General features: G+C 45.8%; 1 protein-coding gene across 4 annotated transcripts in view; it reads left to right on the top strand.

Moving 5' to 3' along the window:
* EXTL3 (exostosin like glycosyltransferase 3) overlaps nt 1–14,706 on the top strand; it is a 169,989-nt gene that overhangs the window by 19,073 nt on the left and 136,210 nt on the right. For 2 of the 4 annotated variants that reach the window (XM_054194268.1, XM_054194261.1), the window contains exon 1: nt 7,941–8,073. The exons of 1 other annotated variant lie outside the window; for it this stretch is intronic. The gene's annotated coding sequence lies outside the window, so the exon portion shown is untranslated. Of the gene's footprint in view, nt 1–7,940; nt 8,074–14,706 lie in introns of those variants that run through there. One more of the 4 variants, XM_054194265.1, reaches the window with a different exon arrangement.

Raw genomic sequence — 14,706 nt, 5'->3', positions numbered from 1 at the left:
GATGTGTGAGGGACGGCTTTATCAGTGAAGACCGAAGAAAAGAAGGCATTCAGTAACTCTGCCTTCTCTGTGTCTTCCACCACTAGGGCACCCGTCTCATTCATCAGTGGACCTATATTTTCCCTAGTTTTCCTTTTTCTGTTGATATACTGGAAAAATCTCTTCTTGTTATCTTTAACTGCAGTGGCCAAGCTGAGTTCTGATTGAGCTTTGGCCCTTCTAATCTTCCCCCTGCATAGCTTTGTTATATCTTGATAATCCTCATAAGTTGCTAAGCCCCTTTTCCAGAGAATGTAAGCCTTCCTTTTTTTCCTGAGGTCCAGCCAAAGCTCTCTATTTAGCCAGGCTGGCCTTCTTCCCCGTCGGCTCGTCTTTTGGGACATGGGGATGGCCTTCACCTGTGCTTCTAAGAGCACCTGCTTGAAGTATGACCAGCTTTCCTGGGCACCTTTGCTCTTCAAAACTGCCTCCCAAGGGACACTCTCAACCATGCTCCTAAACAGGCTAAAGTCTGCCCTTCGGAAATCCAAGGTGGCAGTTTCTTACAAAGATTTCTGAATTTTAGCTGGCGGATTGCGTAGGCCTGTTTGAAATCCTTGCTAGCAGACGTGGCATTTTGGTGGCCTGGAACAGAGCGCACTGAGCAGTGCAGTTGACTTTCCCTTGGCTGGGGAAATTGCAGGCAGACTTTCTTGTAGCCCACCCTGCCTTCGCCCCTCCATTCTGTGCTCTCCTTGTTACTCAACAGCAAGGCAGCATCTGTATTCAGTCCGGGGGCTTGACCGTGGTGGCTGTCTCCAATCTCCAGCATGTTCTCACTGCTTCCCTCCCTGTGCTTTTTATTCACCTCCTCTATTCAGGATGCAAATGGCAGATGGTTTTTCTTCTTTGGTTTCAAGGTCTTCTCATTGGAGCCTTTCAGCCATTCAACCCAGTCAGCTTCACAAACTAGCTCCCTTAATTACCTCAACTTTTCTTTTTGAAATTGAAAACCTTGCAGACCTGCTTTTATTTTGCTTAAACTGAACCAATTTGTGGAAAATAGGCTCGAATTGAGTGATCACAAGCAGCTTTTATTACAACATCCTCACTATTTGCCGAAAGTCTACCGCAGAATCACCTCTCGTTTGCTCAGTGCCTATTTTGTAAAGAAATCTATCGGCTATTACATCCCGGACTTACAGGGCCCTGCTGTTAGTATTTGTTCTTCCTTCTATATCTGGAATTTAAGACTCCGTTATCAGCGAATTCCTAGGAGTATTTCTTTCTCTCTCTAGTCATTTTTAAAAGCTCTCTGCACACATCCAAATCCGATGGTGGGGTCTCCAGTGGACCTCTAACACAATCCCAGCAGACAGCCTTTTACAGTCTTCTCCCAAAGTGACTTTAATCCAGAACGATCGTTTTATGCATGCTATCGCTTTGGATTTCTAGCAAACACAGATGATTCACTCAGTTCACGGAAAGAACTGCGGAACAGTGTCCCAAAAGATTATTTAAATAGAGGTTTGGAAGTGGATTTGGGGTTACCACGGGCAGTGTGCATGCTCAGGTCTGACTTTGGTTTGGAGCTTTGAGGGTGGGGTTTTTTTCTTAACCACCGGTGTACGTGTTTACCGTCTGTCTTTACCCTATGATGACTATAATTTATAGCAGATTGTTTTTCTGACGGTCATGTAGGAGGAATTATCCCTAGTTTACATTGTGGTAACTGAACCCAGGGACAAATGAAACAGCTGGCTTAAGCACATAGGTCTCTGTGAGCAAAGTCTGCGCTCCCCGAGTCTTCTGTCTTTTCAAGTGCTCTCGGCAATCTGGCAGGTTGTCAAGGCCCCTCAAATTGCATGGACTCAAGGGTGAGCTGAAGTGCTGGAAACTCGCAGCCTTGAGTCTGGTAGTCTGGTGCAACAAAGTACAGGCTTAAAATGATGCTTTTGTACTGAACTGCTTGTTTTGCAGTCACTTTTAATTTAAGTTCAGACAGTGCTGAATGCTTAATTAAAGAAAGTGCTTTTGGTAGACAAGAGCGTAATGCCCAAGCTACACTGCAGTTAAAATATGTAGGTGTTTGGGGATTATGTTATATACAAATGAAACTATTGTTTCTTTTTAACTCCTGGTTAAATATACTTCAAATTATGGAATATTTAGTAGAACAGAATAAGCTGTTGCTTGCCAGCTTTTTCATACCAGTGTTTACCAGATGCTTCTGTATTTATAACCTCGCCATCTGTTCCAGGGTGGAGTTTGGGGGTAGTCTAGGTATTTGGATATGTCTTCTTTCTTCGGTATCTCCGGAAAACTTCAAAGCATCTGTTTTGAGATGAAGGGGAAGCGTGGTTAGGTGTAATACTCAAGGAATTCAAGGGAATTTTACAGAAACACAGCTGATTCCTTAGTGTAGCAGGGCGCGGGAGGGGAAGGAACCTTAAGCAAAGAGGCAGCTCTGGTATTTTGTGCCGTTACTCAGTCATTGCCAAGACCCGCTCGGAGTTTTGCTTGGCTGTCACCAGGCTGGGTTGCTGCTTCCTGCTTTGGAGTGCGTCTTTCTTAATAGTCGCTGAAATTTCCAGTATAGCAATATGGAAGCCTCTTAATGGGAGAGGGGATTTATTATTTCTATAGATAAATTTTATTTAGGTATGTTTTAGATCATTTTTCTGATGCTGGGTGACTCATCTTTCTTTTTAGAATGACAGAGCTAAGTCTAGCAAGAGAAATGAAAATAGCACGTATAGACACATTCACTATCTCTGCTGTACAGCCTGCAAGGGCCCAGGTGAGGATGGGAGACAATGACACTCTGTAGGATTGAGAAAGTAGCTTGGTTGGTATTTTAGCTCCGTTGCCATGAAGCCACCCATGTAGTGGTTTGTGTGCAACATCTCTGTCTTGGGGTACCCCCATCATGAAGGCTGCTGGTGGTAATGGCTTGCTGTTAATGTACCTGGTTAGGCTTGATTCACACACACAAAATGACTCTGTGTGACTCAAAGCATTTCATTTTTTAGGCAACTATAAAAAATGCAAAGGAAGTGAGGGCCGGACTCACAGAATTGCTGCAGAATTGCTGTGAGCGGTTATAGACGCAAGGGGAAGAAAACCCACTCCACCTTCACCTCCTCACACTGCCTCTAGCTCCATCAAAGCCCGGAGTGACTTGTCATACCGAAGTTGGTTTGCTGGTAGTTTTGATGATGGGGAAAACCACATTTTGGTCAAGAAACTACTTCTGAAAAATATTCACTCAGTGCTAGTAACAGCCTTCAGTTGCTAATGATCTGGGAGATACTGGGGGAGGAGGGAAGGCTACATGTCTCTCTACCCATCCTCTGAGCCATCTGGTCTCTCACGGTTTATTTGTAACCACTGTCCTAATCTCTCTTAATTTACTCCATTGTTGCTGAAATATGAAAACTACCCTTTTAGGCATTGTGGTTCTTGTGAAGAAAATAACATAGTGTGGTTACGTATGGTTTTATAAACAAAGCATAGTGCAGTCATTTAATTAATTTATCTAGCATGTTTATATTTAATAAAATGTGTGGCAGTGCAACTCGATATACTCCAAGTGTGATCTTTAATGTTCCACCTTAAGCAAAGCCTTCTACCCCATTTCTTGCCTCGTGATTTTTCTTTCCAATAGCTAGGTAAAGCAAGAAACACTAACTGTGCCTCCACTGGCACAGGAACGGGCATTTCTTTCCCTCACCCCGTTTTACTACCAGGCAGTGTCCTCCAGCATCCCAGCATCTTGCCAAAAGCTCTCACTGCTTTTATAAACTTATTTTCTTCTGCCATCAGGATCTGGTTCCGCTGTGCAGGATGCTGATAGTTCATTGTACTTGCTCTTTGGATCCCAGCTGGGGCTGCACTGGGTCCAAACTGGAATTAGCATTTGGGAGGGAAAAGTCTTTATGTCCATGTGTCCATTCTTATGCTGACTTTTCCTTTCCCAACATAGATATTGCCACTGATTGTTTCATTTCAGGCTCTAGCCCTTGCTATGCTTTACGGCCAGCAGTAGTGTGTATTGTTACAATACTTCTTGTGCCTATGGAGTCTTCAAAGTGCTTTATTTAAACGTACTGAGATGCCTTCACCTACCACTGAAATGCCGCTACTTGTGCTGCAAAGCCTGGCAGCTGCTCTAACAGCAGGAGCAGGACCAGGCCACTACTTTTATGACATAAAATAAGGAGAAAAAAAAAAATGCATATCCATTAAAAACTGCAGGGAGAATGTAAATTGTCAGAATGTAATTATCCCTAACTGGAATTTGGCCAGCATTCCAGATTAACATTTCCTCTCTTGTGAAGCATGCTGTGGGATACCTGATGGCCGAAAGCAGTCAGAGTCTCAGCAGGATTAAAAATTGAGCTTTGCTGCAGAGTCGTTCCATAGTGGCTGAGAGATGTAGATTATCTATTTAGCACCTACAGCACCCTGGGGCTAAAAAGTGACTGAATCCTATGAAATCTGATAGGAGTGTCTGAGGTTAAGAGTGTGGTCTAAAAACATTCCATTAAACTTGTAAAATCCACAGATGGTCCAGCCTTGGTACCATCTCCTGTGGAAGGGAGGAGAAAGAGGTTAAAAAAGATTTACCAAAAGGGAAAAGATGAAAGTTCAGGGTCCTCTCCGTAGACTGTTTTCCCTTGAGGAGCAATGGATGTTTTACTGAGGTTTATTTCAGGCCATGGAAGTGTGCCATGGAAATGTGCACTAGCTGGCTCTGAAACTCCTTAATAACCTGCTTGAAATGCCTCGATGTAATTTATAGCAGAGAGGAGACACCAGTGTGTTGGATGCAAGAAATGCTTACGAGGAAGTGGGATGAAGAAGTGGGAATTTGGTGCAGGTAAGGAAAAGAGGTAAAGTGGGGACCATTTCAAGCAGAGAAAAGGAGGACAGAAAGCAGTGATGGCATTCACTATATTCAATTGCAGCTGCCAACTTAAAGAGATACTTAAAAGGTAATATAAGGGAGGTTCCCAGTGTGAAATCATACAGAGGTGTCTAAATAAATTGTTCTGTGAGCAGTGGGACCCATGCAGCCAGTTTTTCTTAGATTTTGTCTTTTCCCTATAGGCTCTGACTGCCATTTCTTCTGCTTAGGGTGTGTGCTGTCACCCCATTTCCCTTTCTCACGACCCCTAAACCTCCCTCTTTCTTGTCCTTACTGTAAACCCCTAGATCCTTCTTTATTGCTACCTCCCTGGTAGCCCCAGGCACCCCCCAAATCCCAAACCTCCTATTGCTAATGAAGCTGCTGGCTGGAAATACCCCACTTGGCCCGCTGTCTGGGAGCCATGCACAAGCTGCCTGCTTGGTTGGTGAGCGGGTCGAACAGAAGGGGCAAGATCTGAACTACTCCTGCTTTTCAGGTGTCTTTGCATCGTACCTGCACGCTTTCATACAGCAGGATCTAGTATGTTTAGACCTCTGCCCCTCTGTCTGCTTCAACGAGAAGTTGCAAAGGACTTTCAAAGTCTAACAGCAGGACTGGCACTGTGCACTCCGTTGGCACCATGCATTAAGGCTTGTTCCTTTGGGAAACCGGGCTGAGAAGCTGGTAGGAGTAAAAGGCTTCTCCTTGCTAGGAAAGGAGTCAGGCGACTTTCTATGCAATTTTCTTGTTCAAATTATTATTCATCGTAGGGTATAGGCTCTGTCCATTAGGATCCATTTCTGACACGTAAATTTTACACGTGTTCTTGGATACTATATATAAGAAAACAAAAGCCCAAATAGCAGAAAGGGTGGAAAATGACCATATTTGAACACGGTAGTTTTTCTGTTGGGATATACAGAAGGCAGTCGAGCAGTGGATTTTTGACTTGGTGGAAGGGAAACAGAAAACTCCCCTTTAATGCTGATCTGCTGTTATATTAGAATAATAAGGGTAAGTACGCAGAGAAGGGGATTAAATCTGAAGCTGTCTTCGTTAGTATAATGTGTAGTAGCCTTGATAGCGCTTTCTGAAAGAAAGACTTGCCAGACCAGCTGCTGGTCCTGAAAGCTTGTTTTCTTTTGGGAGTTGGGAGAAGAATCATTCTCTTGAGTTGTGTCCTGATTTGTATTTCTTCCTCAGCGAGGTCCTGAAGGGAATTTATTGTCTCCCCATTTCTTTGTGCAGAGCTCCAGGTAGAGCAGGGTGGAATAGCAAAATCTCAAGCCGTGGCAGAGTGGGAACAGATGTGTGTGCTAGGACAGCGTGGGTGTGTTCAATGATTCGGATGTTAATTTTGTCTTTATACTGTGCAAGGCAGTCATACTCTGTCTTTTTTTCCCCCTGAAAATACAAAGTATTGTTTCTTAGAGCCTTTGAACCTGCAGTACCTATTCCTGCCCTTCAGTACAGCACATTCCCTGCTTGTGAAATTGGATTTCGTATTGTTTGTCAAAGGGTAGATCTGTGCCCCCTGCCTTACCCCCCACCATTTTTTCATCTCAGTATAAAAGTTAGTTTCTCCTTGCATTCTTTACACATGTGTAAATGACTGTTAAAAAGTGCAGAGCGGTGGAAAAGTGGTTTCTCGCAGTTTTGAAGTGCTCATGTTTTATTAAAGCTGAGATTCCTGGAGCTTTGTGGCCAGAGACACACTAAAGTTGCCACCCTCTCCACTCCTACAGAGATAAAACCCCGTTTCTTCCTGTGAAAATTCTCTGATCCCCCAAAAATTGTCAGTTTGCGTGCTTTGGGGTGGGATTTGATTCCTGGAGATATGAATGCCTTTCATGGGGCCCCTAAAATATAAACTTAGTTAAAGTGCACAAAGCAAGGAAGCAGAGTACTGAACTTGTTTGACTTGGCTTTGTTGTGAGAAGATGCTGGCACCGTTACTTGCTGCTCTTTTTTTTGCCTTTATTTCCCCATTGCTTTTTTTTTTTTCCTCCATTTTCTTCAGTTACCACCTGTTGCATGGTATGTTTGGTACTTGTTGACCTAAATTTTACATACCTACTGTGACTTAGCAACATTTAACCACCAACGACACTTAACACCACTTGGTTATTTAAACATACTTTGTCCAGAATGAGCAGTAATTTTGTGCTGTTAATGCACACCCTCCAGGTTGGACCTTGGTGTAATTTTGTAATGAATTCAAATCTGTAGTGCTATTTTAGTACCTGTAAGCAGGCTCTGCAGTCAGTGTCTTTATATCGGGTTACCACAACATAGTTGTTTTCATAATCCCTTTTGCCAGGAGTCACCTGGACGTCTCTCTGGGGGTACTGGCGACAACGGCCGCAGTCGCCGCGGTGACCGACAGGGCTGAGGCATAACTGAGATCCATGGGTGCACCCCCAGCCCCGCAGCGGTGCTGGGGGACAGCGGGACAACGACAGCGCCCGTGCGAGGCGGCGGCTCCTCATGGCGGCTCCTCCCTGAGGCGAAGAGGGAGGGGAAGGGAGGAGCGCGTGCCTGCCTTTAGGCGGGAAAACGTCCTCGGCGCAGTGCGCATGCGCAACAGCGGGAGGGGGCGGGTCGGGGCGGGGTCTCGGCGGGGCAGCTGCTCCGCTTCCTCCGCCATTTAAAGGGACAGGGCTCCCTTTCGATTCGCGCCTCCTCGGGGGCGGGAGGTAACGGCGCGAACCCTTGGCAGCTTCGTGCCGTTTCTCGCCGCGCTGGAGGCGGAGCAGAGCCGGGGAAGCTTTGGCAGGTTCCGGAGCCAGGAGTCTCCTGCTCTCCACCCCTTCGGCTCACTCCGCCGCGGGTTCGGCCGCGTCCGCCCGCCCTTCGGATCAGGCCGTTAAGTTCCGCCGTCACTTCGGCAAGTTCCGCCCCGACTTCGGCAACTTCCGCCGCTTCGGTCGGAAATGGCCGAAGACGTGCGAGATCCAGCGGTTTAACTTGGGGCGGGGGGGAGGGGAGGAGAAGACCGGCCGGCTTCTCGGAACGAACCAACTGTGTCCTGGGCCACGGGGGGGTGTGGGGGGGGGCAGGGCTGGACGGCGGGGGAGGAGAAGGCAGCGGTGATGGCTCCCCCCCCAGCCGCCGGCGGAGCGCGGCGCAGCGGGCGCCGGGACGGCGGCTCGGCCCGCAGGGTGAAGTGAGGGCGCCCAGAGGTAGGGTGGGCCGTACCACGTACCGGCGGAGGGGAAGGGGGAGGACGGGGGGGGGGGGTAGCGACTCGCGGCGGTAGCACAGCCCCCACCACCACCGTCCCCGGGGCAGCCCGGGAGTGGTACAGTCCGGAGGAAGCCCCCTGAGGCGGCTGTGGGGGGAGGCCCGGCTGGGGCGTCCCTGAGGAGCAGGGTCCCTCAGGGCTGGGGACGCGGTGTGTGTGGGAGTCCCTCAGGGCAGGGGAGACTGTGAGGGGTGGTGAATCCCTCAGGGCTGGGGGCACGGTGTGTGGGGTTGTCCCTTAGGGCAGGGGAGACTTTGAGGGGGTTCTCCTCCCAGCGTGAGCGGCATTGTGGGGGTCTCGCCAGACAAGGGACACAGGGGGTGTCCCCACACGGCTGGGGACCCTCATGGCGGGAATGTTGCGATGGCAGCTGGTGCCCAGATGCTGCTGATGGGCTCCAGCCTTCCCCCTGAGCCCCCTGCCCTCCCTCCTGCCTCTTTCAGCTGACTCTGCGAGGGGCTGGGGTGCAGGTGTCCCCAAGACCCCCTCGTTCCATCTCCCTTGGCTGCTGGTGGCATCTCCTGCGCTTGGAAGCGGCGTCGCTTCCCCCATGGCCAGTGCGGTCCCGTTCCTCCTGCTCTGAGGAAGGTTTTGGTGTGGGGGCTTGAGGCCTAGCGCCCGGTCCAGCTTCGATGGTCGCGGAAAGCGCTGACCCCGACGCACTTGTTGCCGTCTCGCAGGGTTGTCCTGTGGCTTGGAAACTTGACAAAGTCCTCCCGCTTGCCGCTGCCCGTGGCAGCCAGTTCCCCCGGATTGGTGCGTGCTCCCTGTTGGTTCTTGCTGGGGTTTTGTCTTGCGAGATGGTGAGGACAGAAACGACAAGGATGTGGTCATTGGGTTTCTCAGTGTTTCTGGTATGCTTATGTTACGCTCCTGTGAATTGTTTGCTGAAGTTGAGATTCATGTTATTTTTTTTCCCCAGCTGTTTTTCCCACATGAGGTCTCCTCTTGTTCAAAAACATAGGGCTGTTTCCTCAATCAAAAATTTTACCAGTGCAGGGCTAACACATTGCTGCTGACTGCGTAACACCTTGTTACGCTGGTATTAAATCAAACAATTTGGGGCCTGGAGGAGCTGGAAATGGTTAAAATGATATTAAGGATCCACAAGGATGGATCCTTAGATCTAGATATGCTGTTTGGTTACTGTATGTGTTAAAATCCAAACATTAAGAGTCTCAGTGGATAATTTTTGATCTCTTGTTGCTTGTGCATGTGCCTGATAAATTCTGTGTGTCGATATCCTGATACGATAGCTTGGCTTTAAAATTTCTGGGTTTCTGTGCTGCAAGTCTAACATCTGTATGAAGAAGATTAAGTAACTTTGTTTCCTGAAAGGGGTGTCGTGTGCAGGTGATTATCTTACAGATATTTCTGTTTTCATGGAGAAATCTATTTATGTGAGATGTCAAAGTCTAAAACAGATGTTACAAATATATTTTGATCAGTGTTTCTATTATATTTAAGATAGTAAGGTTCTTGGAGTGTGTTTTGCACATTGTCGGGTTTTATCAAGTAATGAGTAATCTTAAGCTAGTTCCTATGCAGAAGTAGCATCAGAAATGAACCACAGTCTGATTATGTGGTGACGAGGACAGAGACATATTCTCCCCTTGACAACTCCCTTAACTTCACGTACCATCTGAGAGTCCAGTTGTTACATGCAGCTTTATCTGTATTCACTCACGGCTTTGAGATGCCTCCTCTTTCCGGTTTTTCATTCCAGAAACACGAGTTTGCATCGGTTCAGCTCAGTGTTAAGAGATTCTGGAGCAAGGGTAATTGACTGTCTTCATTTGAGCACAGTACAGCCAAAATCTTCTGGCAGCTCAACTGTGGTACAGACAGTTCTTGAACTTCTTGATGTCTTGTTGCAGAAGGGCAGTCCAAAATAGTTTTCTGAAATTCGCTTGATTTTTCAAGTGTAGACTGTTAGCTCTGATGTTTGTTTGCATATGAGGATGGATTTTGGCAGTTGTCAGAGCAAAAGCAGCAAATACACAAAACAAGAAAAACATGATTGTTGAATTGCCTTAACTTAGGCTGTTTCTCAACAATATATGGCAAAATTGGAGGGTTGTTTGTGTGCTGTTAAGATGGGATGGGAAAGATCATCATGATCTTCTCTTGAATATTTGTAGTGTGTATCTCTAGGACTGTTCAGATGAGGAGTTGAATGTTGTTGATGCATTCCCAGTGCTTGCTTGCTTATGTGGAGCCAGTGCCCATCCTGACTCTGCTTTCCATTATGGCTATGTCTTGAAATGCTGTGGTACCATCATCTTAAGATTTTAGAGTTTGTCTCTTTCCTTCTTGCTGTGTGTATTTCTTCTTTTTTTCCTTTCAGTCTCTGCTGCCTGATTTTTCTCCATGCTGTTTGACTCCTGCCACCTCTCCCAGTTGCCTTGCGTGTTTTCCCAGGGCGTTCCTCCCCCTGCCCACAATAGTGATTTCACCGGGGTAGGAAATGCAGCTAACCACATATGCTAGCTGTTAGAAGCCAAGATCACAGCAGTCAAATGTGAATTGGTTCCTAGTCCAGAGGTAATTTTTCTGCTTTGGAAACCCCACAAAAACGCAGAACTGGAAGGGACCTCCTGCTCATTGGATCCTGTCTCCTCATCAGCAGATAGGTTTTCCCCGTGCTTGTTGTCTCACTTTGCTACCTGTGAGCTCTGCTAAACACCCCTTTTTGGGGGATAGGAACAGACTGAACATTTTGAAGCCGTTCCTAACTCTGGGATTTTAACCCAGCATGAAATTCTTGCTATTACTGTAATGAATGAATCCTAACCCAGGCTGGGATTCCTATGTCTTAACCACCCAGCAGGCAAATATGTGGGGATTTTGTTTGCTTCCTTGTGAAAAAGGCAAGTGATACTCATAGGCATATTTAGATATGCGCCATTTCAGTACAGACAGGCATATCTCTGCTAGTATGTGGTTAGGCAGTAGGGGAAGCATTCACGTGGGATTTGGGGGACACAGCTGTGGCTTCCAGTTGTCTCATAACCTGTGCTCACACAAGCGCTGCTTGCTGGGCTAAAGCTAGCGTGAGTATGCTTGTAGTTCTGTGGTTGGAATTTAGACTTATCCTCAAAAGCAAAGAGCCCATAGTTTTCTTCTCAGAGAATACTTGAAAGTACTGTTTACTGGGGATTGTCGTGGTTGAGTTTGGCTTCTGCAGCTTAGACTGCTGTTTGTCACATGCAAATGATGTTGGTGGATGTTGCCTGAGAAGAGGTGCAAAACCAATTTGAGGTTTTGGGGTTTGTTAGGAAGGATAAAGACAGAAGCATGTACCGCTCCGTGGCTTACAGCTAATCGATCCCTGGATTGCCTGGGCGTAGGAAGCCTTGAGCGCTGGCCGACCAGGTAAATTGATGTTATTACGCAGCAGTTGCAGGGCCAGTTTTGAAGTGCAAATTGAAATCCCATTTTTGTGAAATCATTGCTATTAGTTAATTGATGTCTCTTACCGGCAAGAGCAGTTTAGAGGACTGACTAATCTATTGCAAATGGATTTGAAAGGACATTTTGTAGCTTCTGCCTGGACTTGCTGGACACTCCTTACAAGACCATAGCAATTTTTAAGCAAGTTCCAGTATATTTTTTTTTTTAAATTTAGTATTTTCTGAGAAAGTTTACAGTACCCAGTCTTTCCTACAAGAAGTGCATAGGTGTGCTGTGCTCCCTCTGCTGGCATCTGCCCCTGCTAACTCATGGTGAGTGGACATCGGTTTCTCAGGGCTATGTTAACATAACCAATAACACTACAAAGTGACCTGTCCCTCGTTGATGAAAGCAAATGCAATTCAGAAAATCAAGACTTATAAATCAAGCCAATTAATCTTTTGTTTGTTGGGGTGATGGTGGAGGGACACGACCCTAAAACTCCAAACCGACAGATTATCTGTAGCCACTAATGGATGTGAAGGAGTTTTTTTTAAGACGTGTGTTTTATTGAGTCTCAGAATTTCTGCCCTTGCAGTCAGTTTCTTAAATGGTTGGGATCTCGCTGCCTGGAGTTGGGGGTGTGTGTTTTCTCAGCCTATCCCCTGCCCTCCCCTTTGCCCGTGAATTTTGGTGCCTCAAGAGAGTGTGTCACTTTTCTAATGCAAATGGCTGCCTGAGAATAGTATCAGAACATAGGATTAACGCATGAATGTTAAGAAACCTTCTCAAGTTTCTTCTAATACAAAATGCTAATAACATTTCCCACTGCACAAGTAACATTTTTATTTCCTTTTTTATGTACAGTTTCCAGCTGGGTAGCCTTTTATCTGTCTTGTTTCATAAAATGCTTTCTTTTATGATTCAAAATACTTGCAGGTGTCATCTTATCTGACTTTCTTCTTAGGGATAGTGGCAGTGCAGGTAGCCTGAGGTTTGTTTCCATTCCTGTTGCGTTTTGGTATGAGTGCTGCTGTGCTAAAGTGTATGTTCTGACATCTGACTCTGTAGGATGAGCTTTCTTACTGTTTTGTGCCAGCCCTTCGGTGTCACATGAAAGGACTGTGGAGCTATGTAGCCATCTCAAATCTATACCAGTATATTGGTCATCTATGAATTCATTTGAAAGTGAACAGCAAAACGTCATAGAGCAGAAAATAAATTGTTCTATATGTGTGTTGCCTTTCTTAGGGGACACTTAGTGACAGGTTTAGTACTTTCTAACTCCAGTCAAATAGGTGATGTCAAGTTTGGCAACTTAATGTGGAAATTGGGTCCTCTGCTTATATAAAGGCAGCACAATTAAAAACAGTCAACACCCTCTGTTACACTGTCCCATCAACACATTTCAATTTTCAATGTGAAGATAACCTTCTCTTTTCCTCATCCCATATGTACCCCACCTTGTGAGTCCAGATCTCAATGTGATGGAATTAAGCACGTCACTGAATGTGGGAAAGACTTCTTTTTCTTTTCCTCCCTTGATCAAATGCCTCCGCATCATATGTAATGCAGGAGCGCACTGGGATGAAATTTGTACATGTCTTTTAGCGTTTCTATTACAGGCACGAGGAAGTAATTATATTTCAGGTCTGCTCTGTGTAGGCACTTAGTGGGAAGCGGTGTGTTCTGGATTGTGTTGGTGTTGAGTGGAGTATGCGCTTTGGAGTACTGCTGACATGCAGATGATGCCTGGAAAAGGTTGGCATGAAAGCGTCAGAGCTTGTGACAAGAGGAGCTGCCAAACAAGTGGGGAGCCTCGGAGTTGAGAGCAGAGCCTAAATATATAGAGCAATGGTGTGAGCCTCTTTCTAAGGGGTCTGTAAAGTCTAAGCAAAGCAGTCCTGAATTTGCTATCGGGAGCCTTTCTGTCTGCAGGGAAACTTGTAAGGGTCTGGAAATAAAATAGGTTGGAAACCTTTGGAATAAGTGGAGCAGTGGCATCAAAGCCGTGATGTGTAACCAGCAGGTGGGCAGAAGACAGGACAGTATGATCCCGGTTTCCTCATTTAGAGGTAATTTGCTGGCTAGAGATAACATGTGATACAGGAGCCCATTGACTCCCAGAAATGCGTTGTACATATAATAATATATGTCAGTGAATAGGTTAGCATCATTCTCAGATTATTAATAAAGATAGCAGTCCCATAGCTAATGGGAAGGAAAAAAAACAACCCATGCATTGTTCAGGTAAGATATTTCTTTCCTTAGGCATCTCTCCTGGGAAGACCTTGGTACTCGTAAATGAATCTGCCGCCTACCTTGTGTACCTTCATTTTAATGTGGGGATTAAGGAGGAGCCAGCTATCGGAAAACCAGCCAGAGATGGATGCATTGGAAAGTTGCCACTAATTACTGTGGCGTCTGACAATTAGCTGTTGTTAAGCCTTTTCTTGCAAGTTCTCAAGCGTGCATCAGGAAACAAAAACAAGGACCTGGAGAAAGGCAAGAGCTGTCCTTGTAATGATCTTGTATTTAAAAAAAAAAAAAGTTCTGGGTGGTTGGTATTTCGTTGCTCTTTCTAAAAGCAGAACATGAGTTGATTCTGACATGGTTCCTTTCTAGCGAAGCAGGCAGGATTTGATGCACCCAGAAGCTCTTTGGTTTTTTTGCTGTTGGGTTCTTTCGTAGTCTGCAATCTTCTTATACCTCTTACCTATAAAACAGGTTTGAGGCGACCTTACTTGATGGGAATGCAGTGAATCAGTAACAGCTGCAACGTGTTATTGTTGATGTTAATCTTAGAATTCTTAACAAAAAATAGGATTTAATGAAAATAACAAGAAAAATATTCAAAGAAATCTTGCAGTTGTTTTCTTGCATTTGCCTCCAGGGTCTTCTGACTTTGTTTTCACTTTGTGGCAGTGATGAATAGCACCAAGCCTTTTGCAAGTGTCTCAAGGGTGTAGTTAGTTAGGAGTAACGATTGAGCTGGAGCTGGCAGGTATCTCAAGGCTTTTGTACAGAAGCTAATTTGCCCCCAGCCCCTCAGGAAATCAGACCTGTTCTTTCTCTGGAAATGACTATTACATTGCCAGGACAATGATGATTTTGATTAGAAAGGCCAAGCAACAGAATTATTTCTTCCTTGTCAAAGGAGTGTTGGGGAACGAGGTGT

Source organism: Rissa tridactyla, chromosome 3 (genome assembly GCF_028500815.1).
Source record: "Rissa tridactyla isolate bRisTri1 chromosome 3, bRisTri1.patW.cur.20221130, whole genome shotgun sequence".
In the NCBI taxonomy this organism is placed as follows: Eukaryota; Metazoa; Chordata; class Aves; order Charadriiformes; family Laridae; genus Rissa; species Rissa tridactyla.
The sequence above is the reverse complement of the archived record's forward strand: the minus strand, read 5'-3'. Positions and strand labels throughout refer to the sequence as shown.